Source organism: Mobula birostris, chromosome 14 (genome assembly GCF_030028105.1).
Source record: "Mobula birostris isolate sMobBir1 chromosome 14, sMobBir1.hap1, whole genome shotgun sequence".
NCBI classification, from domain to species: Eukaryota; Metazoa; Chordata; class Chondrichthyes; order Myliobatiformes; family Myliobatidae; genus Mobula; species Mobula birostris.
In genome coordinates this window covers 27104030-27120870 of record NC_092383.1, presented here as the reverse complement: position 1 = coordinate 27120870, position 16841 = coordinate 27104030, and the positions used below count along the sequence as shown (strand labels likewise).

At 41.5% G+C, this 16841-nt stretch overlaps 2 long non-coding RNA genes across 2 annotated transcripts in view; one reads left to right on the top strand and one right to left on the bottom strand.

Moving 5' to 3' along the window:
- LOC140209795 (uncharacterized) overlaps positions 1 to 12891 on the top strand; it is a 135509-nt gene extending 122618 nt beyond the window's left edge. The window contains exons 3-4 of the long non-coding RNA XR_011889069.1: positions 6476 to 6555; positions 12362 to 12891. This is a non-coding gene — a long non-coding RNA (uncharacterized lncRNA). The remainder of the gene's footprint in view (positions 1 to 6475; positions 6556 to 12361) is intronic.
- The window catches only part of LOC140209793 (uncharacterized), a 113358-nt gene that overhangs the window by 53929 nt on the left and 42588 nt on the right, over positions 1 to 16841 (bottom strand). The window lies entirely within an intron of this gene.

Here is a 16841-nt window from a genome sequence, read left to right as displayed (position 1 = left end):
CTACCTTCGAGCTTGAAAGCCTGATGATCAGGCTCAGGAACTGTTTCTTCTTATTGCTATCAGACTTCTGAAACAATCAGCTCTTTCACAGTTCTCTTCTGGTGGCGCTGCCACCGTGTTCTCAAATCCTTAATTCTATTTCTTCTTTAATTTTATTTATTTATTGAGATACAGTGTGGAATAGAACCTTCTGGCCCTTCGAGCTTTGCTGCTCAGCTACCCCTGATTTTATCCGAGCCTAATCACAGGACAATTTACAATGACCATTTAACCTACCAACAGGGATGTCTTTGGACTGTGGAAGAAAACTGAAGCACCCAGAGGAAAACCACGTGGTCGTAGGGAGAACATTCAAACGCTTTACCGGCAATGGCGGAAACTAAACCCGAGCAATCTGTGCTGTAAAATGTTGTGCTAAAGACTATGCTACACTTAAGCATTTCTCTTTGCACTACCTTGGATTCCATTAGAATACTTTGCACCATTCCATTGTTTCTGTGGTTATTGCTGTAGTTATTGTTGTATTTATCATTACCACATATAATATTTCCCCTGATAGCTTCGCTAAGAATTTCATCACACTCTGTAACCTGAAACCAATTTTAACCTAGAGTATACAGTAATCCATGAGACTATTTGTAGCCATCCAGTGCATAATTTTATTTTTGAGCCATTGTCAATTCCTCATGTGGCATTTTGATTCTTTGCATTCAAATCTACAAGTCTGCCTAAGGTCTCTTGCAGTATATAAGAGTACTGTGCTAAAGTCTTAGGCACATATAGAAAGCTAGATGCTCAAGACTTTTGCACGGTACTGTAGTAACTTTATGTATTGCACTGTACTGCTGCCACAGACAAAGCAAATTTCATGATATATGTGAATGATGATAGGCCTGATGATGATAAGGGCCACTGTTATGGACTGAAAGTGGAAAAGGTGCAGGGAGAGGGGAATCACATTTGGGAAAAGGGGAAGAGAGAGGGGAGCGAGTGGGAAGCACCAGTGGGACATTCTGTAATGATCAATTAACCATTTGTTTGGAATCAAATGACCTTGCCTGGTGTCTCTGCACCCGCGCCACCATCCTCCTCTCTGCCCTTCACCCACCCCTGGTACAGCTTCTCTGCCAGATATCCAATAGCCCTCTCATGGTGCTCCACTGTCACCCTTCCCAACATCCTTTGCTCCTGCTAGATTTACAAACTTGCTCTTCGTTCCTCTTTGACAAATACAGTACAATGCAAAGGTCTTATAGTCCTTAACCCTATATATATGTGCCTAAGAACTTTGCATAATACTGCATACTAGGATCATTCAGTAAATTTCATGTTGATCTTTTTTTTACATAGACATTCCAATTTGCTTTCCATGCTCATTATTCCTCTTGGCACCTTCTACTTTGTTCCAGTGGTATAGACCCACATTCTGAAGCTTGTGCTCAGAACCAGAAGTTTGATATTTTCCCATTCCATTTACAGTATATCATATTTATGTTTATGAATTGTAAGTGTTCGAGGAGAACAAGTTCATCTTCGAATTCAACGATTTTAAGTATGCACCATGTCAATTTTTCCTTGCAAATGAAAAAATTAAATGTCTAAATATTTACCTTTCTTCAGCCTTCTAAGGTTGTTTTAAACCCACTATAAATGGTTTCTGTGAGACGTACTTGCATCAAGCCTTCCTTCCGAGTGCAAGATGAATTGACATTAAAGCGTATATTTTTCTTGCTCTTTGTATGCCGGTATCTTGCATGCTACACTAATGTTTGCAGACATGCCCTTTTCTCAATTGTGCTGCACAATGAAAGGAAATGGCAATGTTCAAATGCACATACACCTGAGTCTGGCACAGTAGATTGCTTAATGTGGCGTGGCAGAAATGTGCAGGAATACAAAATGAGTAAGGAGCTTTCCTGGCAAAACTCCCAACACATTATTGCACTGGAGTGATCTACGGTGGTTGCTGAGATAAGTTAATTCAAGTCATTCACAGTAGTCTATCAGGAATGATTGCACAGGAAATGACATCATCTGATGTGTGATTAATGCTGAAATTACATTAGGGTGCAAAAGTGATTTGTGCTTCTAAACACCTTGATAAATTGGTAAAGTTACCAGTAAGTGACTTTTACTGTGTTACACTGTAGACAAAATATAGAACAATTGAAGTTCATTTGCATTTCAAATTAGGCAACTGGACTTCTGAGCAATTATTCTGTAAATCATTTCCCAATCAGATAATGTTGCTCCTCAGATTAGAAGCATAGTACCTTAAAACTTGTGCGTTCCATTTCCAGAATCCATCTCCCAGGAATTTTACCAGAAATTTATTCTGAAACTTTTGACATAATGCTGCATGTGAGCTGTCCTGCCTTGTGAATGTGGTATTAAGCTAAAATCCTAACAACAGGAATTCTGCAGATGCTGGGAATTCAAGCAACACACATAAAAATTGCTGGTAAACGCAGCAGGCCAGGCAGCATCTCTAGGAGGAGGTACAGTCAACGTAAAATAAAACTAAAATCCTATTGTCTTTTCAAGTGGATGTAAAATAACTCATGGTACTATAGAAAACTGAAGAGCAGAAGAGATTTTCTTTTCTCCTGCATCCTGATCAACCCCTATCCCTCAGAGTAAAATTACACAGTAGCGTAAGAGCTGAGTGGTTAATATAATTGCTTGACAATGTCAGCAGATCACAGATCGGGATTTGATCCCACTGCTGTTTGTAAGGAGTCAGTACATCTCCCCATGACTGTGTAGTTTCCTCTTGGTGTTCCAGTTTCCACCCACTTTCTAAAAGTGTATGGTTAGGATTAGTAAGTTGTGTGCAATTCTATGTTGGTGCTGGAAGCATGGTGACACTTGCAGGCTGCCCCCAGCAGAATTCTTGCGGACACAAATGACATATTTTGATGTTTCAATGTACATGTGACAAGTAAAGCTAATATTTCTTTTCATTCTTTCTAACAGAAAGAATGGAGCATGGCCAAGTGGTTAAAGCGTTCGGCTAGTGATCTGAAGGTCGCTAGTTCGAGCCTTGGCTGAGGCGGCATGTTGTGTCCTTGAGCTAGACACTTAACTACACATAGCTCTGCGACGACACTGATGCCAAGCTGTATGGGTCCTAATGCCCTTCCCTTGGACAATATCGGTGGTGTGGAGAGGGGAGACTTGCAGCATGGGCAACTGCTGGTTTTCCATATAACCTTGCCCAGGCCTGCACCCTGGAAACCTTACAAGGCGTCTCACAAGACGAACGGATGCCTATATATATATATATATATCTTTCTAACATCACTGTTTCTTAGACCTTGTTGTTCTTAATTTTTTTTATCACACTTGCTACCTTATATTAGTAACTTTGCTTAAAATGCTTTATTGGATGTAAAAGCATTTTGAGGAGCCGAGAGGTGAAAAAAATCCAAATATGATCACTTTATACTCTTTCCTCCTGTAATCCTTCATTTTCTTTTTCTTGACTCTATTTCAATGCGCACCGATAATTAATGGGCATACACACAGTGGCCTATTTATTAGGTACTTCCTGTACCTAATAAAATGGTTACTTAAACAACAGGAATTCTGCAGATGCTGGAAATTCAAGCAACACACATCAAAGTTGCTGGTGAACGCAGCAGGCCAGGCAGCATCTGTAGGAAGAGGTGCAGTCGACGTTTCAGGCCGAGACCCTTCGTCAGGACTAGCTGAAGGAAGAGTAAGTAAGGGATTTGAAAGTGGGAGAGGGAGGGGGAGATCCAAAATGATAGGAGAAGACAGGAGGGGGAGGGATAGAGCCAAGAGCTGGACAGGTGATAGGCAAAAGGGGATACGAGAGGATCATGGGACCGGAGGTCCGGGAAGAAAGACAAGGGGGGGAGGAACCCAGAGGATGGGCAAGAGGTATATTCAGAGGTACAGAGGGAGAAAAAGGAGAGTGAGAGAAAGAATGTGTGCATAATAATAAGTAACAGATGGGGTACGAGGGGGAGGTGGGGCCTTAGCGGAAGTTAGAGAAGTCGATGTTCATGCCATCAGGTTGGAGGCTACCCAGACGGAATATAAGGTGTTGTTCCTCCAACCTGAGTGTGGCTTCATCTTTACAGTAGAGAAGGCCGTGGATAGACATGTCAGAATGGGAATGGAATGTGGAATTAAAATGTGTGGCCACTGGGAGATCCTGCTTTCTCTGGCGGACAGAGCGTAGATGTTCAGCAAAGCGGTCTCCCAGTCTGCGTCGGGTCTCGCCAATATATAAAAGGCCACATTGGGAGCACCGGACGCAGTATATCACCCCAGTCGAGTCACAGCTGAAGTGTTGCCTCACCTGGAAGGACTGTTTGGGACCCTGAATGGTGGTAAGGGAGGAAGTGTAAGGGCATGTGTAGCACTTGTTCCACTTACACGGATAAGTGCCAGGAGGGAGATCAGTGGGGAGGGATGGGGGGGACGAATGGACAAGGGAGTTGCATAGGGAGCGATCCCTGCGGAATGCAGAAAGAGGGGGGGGAGGGAAAGATGTGCTTAGTGGTGTGATCCCGTTGGAGGTGGCGGAAGTTACAGAGAATAATATGTTGGACCCGGAGGCTGGTGGGGTGGTAGGTGAGGACCAGGGGAACCCTATTCCTAGTGGGGTGGTGGGAGGATGGAGTGAGAGCAGATGTACGTGAAATGGGGGAGATGCGTTTAAGAGCAGAGTTGATAGTGGAGGAAGGGAAGCCTCTTTCTTTAAAAAAGGAAGACATCTCCCTCGTCCTAGAATGAAAAGCCTCATCCTGAGAGCAGATGTGGCGGAGACGGAGGAATTGCGAGAAGGGGATGGCGTTTTTGCAAGAGACAGGGTGAGAAAAGGAATAGTCCAGATAGCTGTGAGAGATTCCGCAGATGTGGGAAATGTTGAAGGAACTCCGCAGTCCAGGAGAAGTATTAACAGTTGACGATCCAGGCCAAGACCCTTCATCAGTCCTGATTTTTTCTGGACATATATCATCCCTGTTTTAAAAACAATATTTTCACATATAAGCCTCAATGTATTATCAAAAATTACCATTTTATGAATGATTACAAATACAAAGCTCCTCTTCATGTTGGTTCTTTGTCAATTTGTGTTTGAGGTGTACAGAGTATCTTAAAACATGAATTTTAGCACTCTGGGAAGACACAAAATCATCAATTCTGTGATTCACTGAGTCTTGATTCTACCAGATTTTTGTTCATTTGGGATTTGGGAGCACTCTAAATGAAATTCGGAGGCCTTTTTTTCTGACATTAGCAAAACTTGAACAGAATAGTACACCCGATCTCCATTTGCCAGATCAGCACCACTTCTCAGTTCAACTGAGACCAATATCTCTCCTCTGCCTGGTTTAGACATGGTTGTTTTGAAGATTTTAAACTGGCAACAAGAACCAATTCAGTTGTTGGAATCTTTATATAACAGCTTCTTACCCAATCGCCATCAGATTTCTGAGAGGTCCATGGAAAACCATCACTTCATTTGTCTTTTGCACTATTTAGTATTTATTTTTGTAACTTATAACACTTTTTTTATGCCTTCCTTTGTATTGCTGCTGCAAAACAAAGGCTTATAGAGATGAGGAAGAGTGGCTTGTAGAATGATGCAAGCACAATAACTTGAGTCTAGCCATGGACAGGACAACATCATTGTGGACTTTGGGAAGGTGCAAGCTGCCTTCTCTTCACTGTGCAGGTGAAGAAAGTTAGCAACACCAAGTTTCCAGGAGTTCACATAATGTATGATCTCACCTGCTCCCTCAACATCACCTCTTTAACAAGAAAGCATTACAGTATCTCCACTTCCATCGGAGATTGAGGCGAATGAGGACTTCCCCCCTCCCCAATTTTCTCCAGTGAGATTGTCCTGACCAGCTGTATCACCGTCTGGTGCAGGAATTGCAAGGCATCTGACAGCAGAACCCTACAAAGGATTGTAAGGACTCATCTGAAATATTTATCAGAGGTGCTGCTTGCGCAGGGTCCTTAGCATTGTCAAAGATCCCTCCCATCCACCCACAATCTCTTTGACTCCATGCCATCAGGCAGGAGGTACCATAGCACGAGGACAAGCACTGATCGGATGGGGAAACAGCTTCTTCCCCAGGCTATGACACTACTGAACTCCCTGCCACCACCCAGGTCTCATCACATATGAAGTACTAGTAGCATCATACAGTTTATTTTTCAACTTGTTTTGTAAATGCAACTTATGCCACCTGTGAGTCTTTTGGAATATATTTTTTTTATTTGTTAATTTATTTGTGGTAGTATTATTTTATGTGTTGAGTCTATGTGTTATATGTGCTTTGTTGTGCACCTTGTTCTGGAGCAATGTTGGTTTGTTTGGCAGTATTATGTATATAGTTGAATGACAATAAACCTGAACTTGAACTTTAAATTTATGACATACTGTATGTCAGTGATAAAAACCTGATTCTGATTCTCTGTTCCTCAGGATTTGTCAGAAATTTAACTTCAAAATTGTAGGATGGATCATTCAGCAAATGAAAGGCTCAGCCTAGTCACTCGAAGCCGGTAAGAACTTTTCCAGGACTACTTCTGGGGAACAGTAGTGCTTCTCACATCCTTAACCTTATCATTCAAGCAAACCTTCCACGCCAGGCTCCTCCAACACCCCTTGCCCTATTTGCCTTGCCCCATTACATATCTTCTTCTATTGACTGTTATTTCACTTCCCTCCTCACCACCAACCCATGCCATCCTCCTCCTGTGACCTATGAATGAAGAAAGTAATGGGAATAATGAGGCAAGAGCCATGGGACAGAGATCAGCAGGTGCAGATATGAGGCAATAGCTCGATGTTTGTTCTCCTTGGTGTTCAGAGTTCCATCGCCTACGCATGGTCATGAGAAAAGATCCCCATGAGTGGGTGGAAGCAGATGTACTCAACTGAGTATGTGTCATTCATGTGGGCTAGCATTGTAAGCCTACAGATAATTGGCTTGGTCCTCAGTAACTTCACCATTGAACAACTGCATTAGGGCTTCGAATATTACCTGGAATAATTGAGGGTTTTTTTTGTGTTTCCATCCAATAATGTTACTCTTTCATCTGGGAAAGTAGGTAGCTGTAAGCCACGTGTACCATCATCAGAAACAAGTGGTTAGCTCAACGCTTTACAGTACCAGTGACACGGGGTCAATTCCCGTCACTCCCTGTAAGGCGTTTGTACGTTCTTCGCGTATCTGCGTGGGTTTCCTCCAGGTGCTCTGGTTTCCTCCCACATCCCAAAGGCATAATGGTTGGTAGGTTAATTGGTCATTGTAAATTGTCCTGTGATTAAGTAAGGTTAAATCTAGGGATTGCTGGGAGGCATGGTTTGAAGGGCCAGAAGAGTTTATACCATGCCGTATCTCAATTAAAAAAAAGAGCACATCTTTAACTGAGTCAGCCTGGTGGAAGTGTGATTGACTATTTATGGAGGGGTGGGCAGGACCAAGTGTGAAAAATTAAACTGACTTCCAGAGAATTTCATGACACAAGGATGTGACACAAAAGAGGAGGAAATCTCATTCTTGCTGATCTCATATTGTTTCACAATTCACTTGATTAAATCTCTCTTTCCTTCCTTCATTCTGTCTTGGATTGTAAAGAAAATGAATGATCAGCTGTCAAAGGAAGATACATTGATAAACCAAGAGTGAAACAGAGAAGGTACATAGCAATTTGATCATTGTAAAGATGTCCAAAAGCAACGGAATAGTAGACATTACCAAACTCAGAGAAAGAGCATGCTTCCCTGCAAATGCTGAGCCAGACTACAGTGCAAGGGTTCATCATCACTTGACCATCATGGCTTTAGTATGTAGTTTTGAGGAAAGGGTAGCACTTCAGGTGAAGGGACCTGCCGTGTCCATTCCAGGGCAGCTGACTCACCTTTGGTCCCCAGCAGACCCTCAGCTCTCACCTGTGGCTCCAAGTACCTCTTTGCATGTGGCAGTGGCCACGTCCCAGTACACTGCTTCGACAGGCAGGCTAAACCGGGGCACGATAGCCAACAACCTCCTACCACAGTGAGATAGGGTTATACCCTGTCCAAGCATGCGAAGCCAGCTCTGGTGGAGACCTACAGTGAGATCCAACGGCTATGAAGACAGTACTGCAACACTCTGTGGAGTACAAGGCACGGAAGACATCATGGTCAATCACCGCAGTTTGTGACGCCTGGTCATACCACTGGACCCAGAATCCTGAGGTAGAGAGAGTGGAACTGCCCCAGTGAAATAGCTATTTCACTTTAAAAGCTCTCTCAGACAGGTTTCCTGTCATCGTCAGACACAATGGATAACCACCACCATATTTGGTTTATACATTATCATTATATGCCAAGCTCTCTGACTAACACAAACAACAAATTCATTTCTTCAGGTCTCCATGGTCACTGTTGAAGCTATCTATTGTCCTATGTGCCTTTATGCTTTTGGTTGGTGACTCATATGTTGAATCCTCTCAACATGTCATCAGTCATAATTCCACAGAAAAAGCCGTAGGCGATAAGTTGGTGAAGCTTAATTCCTGACATGCTAAACTCATTCAATAAGAACATGGGGTCAAATATTCTGACATATGTCTGAACACTGCACCCAGCTGGTGAGGATCCATATAGAAAACATGACAAAATGGCTTCCAAGAAACCCTTCAGGTGCTTCCCTGAAACTCTTAATACCTGTGTTCAACATCTACTTGTAACATAAATCCAACCAGATATGCAGTCAAACTTATGTCACCGGGTTAGGATTTCTTTTGTGAGTAATTCAACACCTTGGAATCTGAGCAAAAGAATGGATAGACAACTCATGGACCTGAAATTGTAACTTTGTTTCTCCCTCCAAATGATCTCCCTCACCTCCCGAGTTTTGCCTACATTTAAGGTTTTTGTTTTAGATTTCCAGTATCTGAGTATTTTGCTTCCATTTCATAGTCCGATGTTCAGATGAATATATAAGCTCTTGCTGGGTAGATCAAAACAAATCTGAATAAAGCAGCCTCTCCAAATTAACTGTAAAATATTTATTATTTTAGCCTATTAAAGAAAAACAATGTGGAAACTGTAGCTTTGCTTTTGTAGTTTGTTTTTAGGTTAATCAATGAAAGGAAGTCAATTTACATTCTAGATTTGATGAAGAGTGAAGGATCAAGAATTATCTTTACTCAGCATATACATTCACCTTAACATTGTTATAGCTGGAGATGTTAACGGGAATAAGCTCCCACTACCTATTAAATGCTTCTAATGGCATGAGCCTCAAATAGTCTCTGACAACCAAGTCCAGCTCCTGGCCTTTATGTCTGGCTTAATTACTAAGCCCAGAGAAACTGTTTCTACTGCTAGAAGAAGGGGCAAAGGCAGCTTACTGGTGCCTTAAAGACAGTCGCTTCGGGTGGAGGGGACTCATCAGCCACGGTTGGCAACGCAGCTCGGAGAAGGAAACTCTGATCGCAAACTCTGCCTTGTGGTTATATCCACTCATGGGGAAGGCTTCAGGAGTAAACCCTGAGGGAAAAATCCAGAGCTGGAGTCCCCAAGGCAATCCTACATTGAGTTCAATGCTGACTGGCAACTCCTGCGACGTTGTTGGTATCAGTCTCCGCCGTTGCTGTTCCTTTGAGTTCATCAGATGCATGCAGAGGGGGAGCTTGCTACATGGGCAACAGCTTGCTCTCCATATCGTACTGCCTAGGCTTGTGTATCTAGACAGATAGGACACAATATCCATGGTCGACTCTGATTGACGAAGACCATCACCTCGTCTCACATTCACATTTGCTGTGGTGTGTTAGTCAGGGTGCAAAAAGCAACAACCTTCAACGATTATAAATAATAAGGAATTATATAAAAATAAAATTCAAAGTTAAAGGATGGATATGCAATAGAATTTGAACAAATGTATAAATACCAGCATGTATTTACAATGTAAACAACATTTTAAGAAGTGGTTTAAAGTGTCTACTGTGTGATGATGGATGTAATACATAGAGTAGTGGGGGGGGGGGGTCTAACTAGAATAGGTTGACCAGATTAACTAAATGGGGAAAGAAACTTTTATGATGGCATGAAGTTTTTGTTTTAATAGCCCTATTGTGCTTTCCAGAAGGAAGCACTTAGAAAAAGCTGTTTGCAGGGTGGGTAGTGTCCGTAATGATTTTTCCTGCCCACTTCTTTGTCCAAGGCACATACGAGTCCTTCGGTGATAGCAGACTGAAGCAGAAATGACCTTTTCTGCTGACCTGACAGTTTGCTATAGTTTTTGTATATTGCAAGAGGATGCTGCATCTAACCAGATAGTAATGACTAATGTGAGGATGCTCTCTATGAACTTGGCATACCAAGAATATTTTGGAAACAAATGATTAAATATAAACTATGGTCAAACACTTGTCACATCACATGGTGTTTATACTTCAGGAAGAAGCTTGCTTGCCCTAATTTATAACTTTGTATTTTATACAACTGTACCATCACTTAATTCCAGTCAAAAATGAACTAAAATCACTCTTTGAATACCTCTGCTTCAAATTCATGCACTAAAAAAAACTTTAGAAAGCTGAGCTATTGTGTCTGCTCTGGTATTACTATATTTTAAAATCTTTTAGCCGACTAAACACCAGCAGAATGTTCTGTTAAACACTTCTGTACATTCTTTGTGATCACTTATACCGCAAAATAAGCTGATTCAATATACTGTTATCACTAACAACAAGTATTAACCTTACAGTCATTGAGATTTAAAGTCAATCCTTGTTCAAGTAACAATATGCATAACTTTTGTAAAGGCATCCATGCAAGTTCTTTAGGAATTATTTCTAAATTATCATTTTCTGCTACTTTATAGCCCTGGAAACGTACCAGTGCCTCTTGAATAATAGCTAACAGCTATACCATTAAGTATCAAAGATCTGTAGGGATGCCAATTGGCATCAGTATTCTTAATGATTCGCAATTCATTGCCTTGTGTTTCACCTCTTTGTTGATCACTTTAGAATTATCTATTCGTGCATGATCTCAAAATAATAAAATATTGCACATTTACATTTTCTTCTTGGCTACTATGTAGTGGTTTCAGGGCATAAATTGGTCTTAAGCAATGACATGAAGCAATTTTACCCCATGGAAACGGAAAATTCCATCAACCTTTGGTGTCTCCTGAATGACTTTCATTTGTTAAATTAGCTTTTATTTGCTTATTGAAAAAAGTAGGATCATTCAGTTATAACTTTTGGTGGTCCTAAAAATGAAAAGGATTCTTGACACATGAAATTACAGGACACCAGAAAGATTTAAACACTCCACATGTTTGTCATACAAAATTCCTGAAGGACCAATTTGAAAGCTGTCAGGGACCGCAGCGCACACAAACTAACAAAACATTCCAACTTTGCACACTTAACAGAACTTGAGGGACTCCAGTGCTCTCAGTGTGCTGAGGAGTGTCAGTTATCAGTATGTCATTAGCAGAGACAGCTGCTTATAAACATCACAGATGTCAGGAAAACTGCCACAATAAACAGGGATTTCCAATTCATCTCCTCTGTCAATCCAGAGAGCTAGTGTTCCCTTTGGTAACTGTTGTGGGCTCGTGTACAGTAACTATTAGTAATGCTCTCATATTTAAAAGGAAGGTTTTGATCTTTTCATCCAAGATTGTCTTCTTGTATCTTCTAACACAGAACAGACCTTGCTTCTATTTTCTAATCATATGACTGTGGTTGTTTCCCAGGGTCTAACAAGCGGGTCTACACCAGGACCTACCACAGACAAATCCATCTTCCTAAACTTTTAAGATAATGCACATTTCTGCTCCACATTTTATCTCGTTACTGAAGAAGAGACTTTCCAGCAGTTAATAATTATAGTTTGATATAAACAAGCTAATATTTTAGAATGGCTATGGTGCTCTGGTATTTCAGGTTAATGTAACTGTTGTAATTTAAGTCCAGTGCTTTTGTCACTTAAATACCATGCAGCATTGGATGGCATGGTAGCATAGTGGTTAGCACAATGTTTTACAGTACCAGCGACCCTGGTTCAATTCCCGCCACTGCCTGTAAGGAGCTTGAAAATTCTCCCAGTGACTGCGTACACTGGGTGCTCTGGTTCCAAAGGTGTACCAGTTGGTAGGTTAATTGCTTATTGTAAATTGTCCCATCAATAGGCTAGGATTAAATTGGGGGTTGCCAGACAGTGTGGCTTGAGGGCTGGAAGGGTTTAATCTGTGCTGTATCTCAATAAATAAATAAATATTTATTGAGCGGGGAGGAGAAGATGGCGGTGTGATGCAGTGCGCAGCTGCTCCGAAATGATATTATATTTGTTAAATAGGGGCCATGTACAATCCTGATTTGATGGAGACAGACGTGAAGAAGCACGGAGGAACATCTGGAGAAACTTCTGAAATGCCTACTTCGCTGCCGCTGCTGCTGTGCGATCAAGAATTTCTAGAGGGGAAGGCCCCAAATCCTTGGCTTTGTCTATTGCCTGTTGCCGTGGCCGGGGTTGGGGTCGAAGCGCTCAGCAGAGATGGTGCTCGGTGCTCGGTGTCAGAGGGCTGGTCAGAGGCTCGAAATTTTCAGACGGACTTAGAGTCGGACTGTGGTCCGGTGCTTCCAGGATGCTGCATCAGCAAGTTTGCGGCGCTGGAAGCACATGGCAGGGAGAGTTTCTCCCTTCAACCGTCTGCATGAGATGATGGGACTTTTGAGAGACCTTGAGACTTTTTTTTACCGTGCCCATGGTCTGTTCTTCATCAAATTATGGTATTGCTTTGCACTGTTGTAACTATATGTTATAATTATGTGGTTTCTGTCAGTTTTTTTTTAGTCTTGGTTTGTTTTGTGTTTCTGTGATATCATTCTGGAGGAATAAATTGTATCATTTCTTAATGTCAGACACCCTGAGCCAATAGGCTGGTCCTGGATTTATTTCCTGGCATAATTTACATATTACTATTTAACTATTTATGGTTTTATGACTATTTAATTATTTATAGTGCAACTGTAATGAAAACCAATTTCCCCCGGGATCAATAAAGTATGCCTATGACTATGACTAATGCACGCATTACTAAATGACAATAAAAGAGGACTGTGTGTCCTCATAATCTAATCTAATCTAAAAAAAATTCTCCAAAAGTGCCAAACTGATAATTGATACTCCTCAGGTAAATTTACAGATACCCTCAATAATAAAAAAAATTATGAGTAAAAGCTAATTTTCTAATCAAGGATTTCCTTTGTTCATCTTCAGTGAGATTGTCTGCAAATCAACCTCATTTATATTGCAGTTCCAATATCCAAGATTCATTTGGCAGTTCCAATATCCAAGATTATGACTCTACAATTAAGTAAAAATGCACATTTGACAACATTCGCAGTTACTTTCTAACTGTCCAGGTGTTTGGGACAGCATTGAAGGCCCCATCTCAGGCTGGCCTTGGCAGCCATAGAGAGTCAGAAATCTCATTGCACACAGATGTAGAAGGATTCTTCATTACTTTTTCCATAACAGCTTTGTTCTACCAGTCAGAGCTGTCAGTCCTGAGTTGAACCCCTGAACCCGGAGGAACACTGGACCACTGGACCACTGGACCACTCTGCCCTTTGAGGTGTCTAGCATGGGTGACTCTACCAAGAGCCAAAGCATAAAGCCATGACTCCAGCCAGCACTGGTTTCTGGTTCACTGACGTACGCAAGCCTCCAAACCACATCAAGGTAGTGGTCCTGTTGGAGGATTCACAGTTTCACTGAAGAACAAATAAGTTTTAAAACAACATTAAGATAATGAAAAAAAGTGAAAAATGCTGGAAATATTCAGGTCAAAAACCAGCCATAGAGAGGGAAATGTAATACCACTGAACATCAAGGTTGGTTAAACTCATCTTGATGCAGCTGGTTATTGTCCAGGTGTATACTGCAAATGGTACTTGCACATATCAATCCATGTTTGACAATTATTTAGCTTATATTTCATGGAAGCATAGATTGGTTAATTTCCCGAGGAGGTCTTTTATGAAGCAGTTGAAGCTGGTTGGGACAAGGGTACAGCATCACCTCTGTTATTGTTGCCCCGAAAAGGTAACTATTTTTACATTTGTGAAGATTGTCTAGGTTGTTTCTGTCATTTTCAAGTTTTTGATCACTGCTTTGCCAGTTCCGAGTTCTTGTGTTTCCATTATTTGAGGAAATTACAAGTAGGCCAGACAAGGGAGGTGCAGTGGATGTTGTATATTTGGATTTTCAGAAGGCCTTTGACAAGGTGCCACACATGAGGCTGCTTAACAAGATAAGAACCCATGGAATTACGGGAAGTTTACATATGTGGATAGGGCGTTGGCTGATTGGCAGGAAACAGAGAGTGGGAATAAAGGGATCCTATTCTGGTTGGCTGCCGGTTACCAGTGGTTTTCCACAGGGGTCCGTGTTGGGGCCGCTTCTTTTTACATTGTACATCAACGATTTGGATTATGGAATAGATGGCTTTGTGGCTAAGTTTGCTGATGATACAAAGATAGGTGGAGGGGCCGGTAGTGCTGAGGAAACAGAGAGTCTGCAGAGAGATTTGGATAGATTGGGGGAATGGACAAGGAGGTGGCAAATGAAATACAATATTGGCAAGTGTATGGTTATGCACTTTGGCAGAAGAAATGAATGGGCAGACTATTATTTAAATGGGGAGAGAATTCAAAGTTCTGAGATGCAACGGGACTTGGGAGTCCTCATGTAGGATACCCTTAAGGTTAACTTCCAGGTTGAGTTGGCGGCGAAGAAGGCGAATACAATGTTGGCATTCACTTCTAGAAGAATAGAGTATAGGAGCAGGGATGTGATGTTGAGGCTCTATAAGGTGCTGGTAAGTCCTCACTTGGAGTACTGTGGGCAGTTTTGGTCTCCTTATTTGAGAAAGGATGTACTGACATTGGAGAGGGTACAGAGAAGATTCACTAGAATGATTCTGGGGTTGAGAGGGTTAGCATATGAGAATCGTTTGTCCGCTCTTGGACTGTATTCCTTGGAGTTTAGAAGAATGAGGGGGGCCTCATAGAAACAATGTTGAAAGGCATGGATAGAGTGGATGTGGCAAAGTTGTTTCCCATGATGGGGAAGTCTAGTACGAGAGGGCATGACTTAAGGATTGAAGGGCGCCCATTCAGAACAGAGATGCGAAGAAATTTTTTTAGCCAGAGGGTGGTGAATCTATGGAACTTGTTAACACGGGCGGCAGTGGAGGCCAAGTCATTGGGTGTATTTAAGGCAGAGATTGATAGGTATCTGAGTAGCCAGGGTATCAAAGGTTATGGTGAGAAGGTGGGGGAGTGGGACTAAATGGGAGAATGGATCAACTCATGATAAAATGGCAGAGCAGACTCGATGGGCCAAATGGCCGACTTCTGTTCCTTTGTCTTATGGTCCTATGGTCTTATCCAGTGATAGAGATCCAGATATTGTCTTCATCAATCCCTTTTCTTTTGTTAATTCTAGAAGCTTCTCTAAACTGTATTTCAGCTGCTGCAGGAAGTGGAAGGGATAACTAATTCTAAAATATAATTATTGAGGTATTTAATGCTTCCCTGCATTTTACCTCACCTCATACTGGAATTATTTTTGTAACATAGAAGACTACATATGATTTGTAAACTGTATAGTTAACATATAATATTTAAAACCAACAACTTAATGTTGTATTTAGAGTGGCAAATGCATGTTAAAGACAAGTTGAGTTTATTGTCATGTGCACATGTACAGTGAGGTACAGTAGAATGCTTGTTACTTCCTCGAGTTCTTCGAGGAAGTAACAAGCAGGGTGGATGAAGGAGCGGTTGAATGTAATTTACTTGGATTTTCAGAAGGCATTTTGTAAGATACCTCATGTAAGCCTGCTTAACAGAATAAAATGCTATGGTGTTACAGGAAAAGTACTGGCATGGATAGTGGAATGGTTTACAAGTTGGAGACAGTGACTGGGAATGAATGGGGCCTTTTCAGATTGACTGTCAGTGACTGGTGGTGGTCCTCAGGTGTCAGTATTGGGACCAATACTTTTCACATTGCTTGTCAATGATTGGTTTTGTGGCAAAGTTTGCAGATGATACAATTATAGTTGGAGGGTAGGTAGTGCTGAGGAAGCAATGCGATTGCAACAGGACTTAGACAATTTGGAAGAATGGGCAAAAAAGTGGCAGATGGAATACAGTGTTGGGAAATGTATGATAATTCATTTTGGTAAAAGGAACAATAGTGCCGAATATTTTCTGAATGGGGAGAAGGTTCAAACATTAGAGGTGTAGAAGAACTTAGGAATCCTCATGAAAGATCCCCAGAATGTTAATTTACTGTTTGAGTCTGTGGTAAAGAAACCAAATGCAATGTTGGCATTTATTTCAAGGGGAATAGAACATAAAAGCAAAGAGATAATGCTGAGACTTTATAAGACACTAGTCAGGCTGCTCTTGGAGTATTGTCCACAGTTTTGGGCCCTATATTTCAGAAAGAATATATTGTCATTGGTGAGAGTCCAGAGGAGATTTCCAAGGATGATTCTGGGAATAAAGCAGTTAACATATGGGGACTGTTTGGCAGCTTTGGGCCTGAACTCACTGGAATTTAGAAGAATACCCGGAGATCCCATTGAAACCTACCAAATGTTGAAAGGACTAGATAGGATGGATGTGGAGAAGATGTTTCCTATGGCAGGACTATCCAGAACTAGAGGGCACAGCCTCAAAGTTGAGGGTGAAACCTTTTAGAACAGAGGTAAGGAGGAATTGTTTTAGACAAAGAATAGTAAATCTGAGGAATGCTCTGC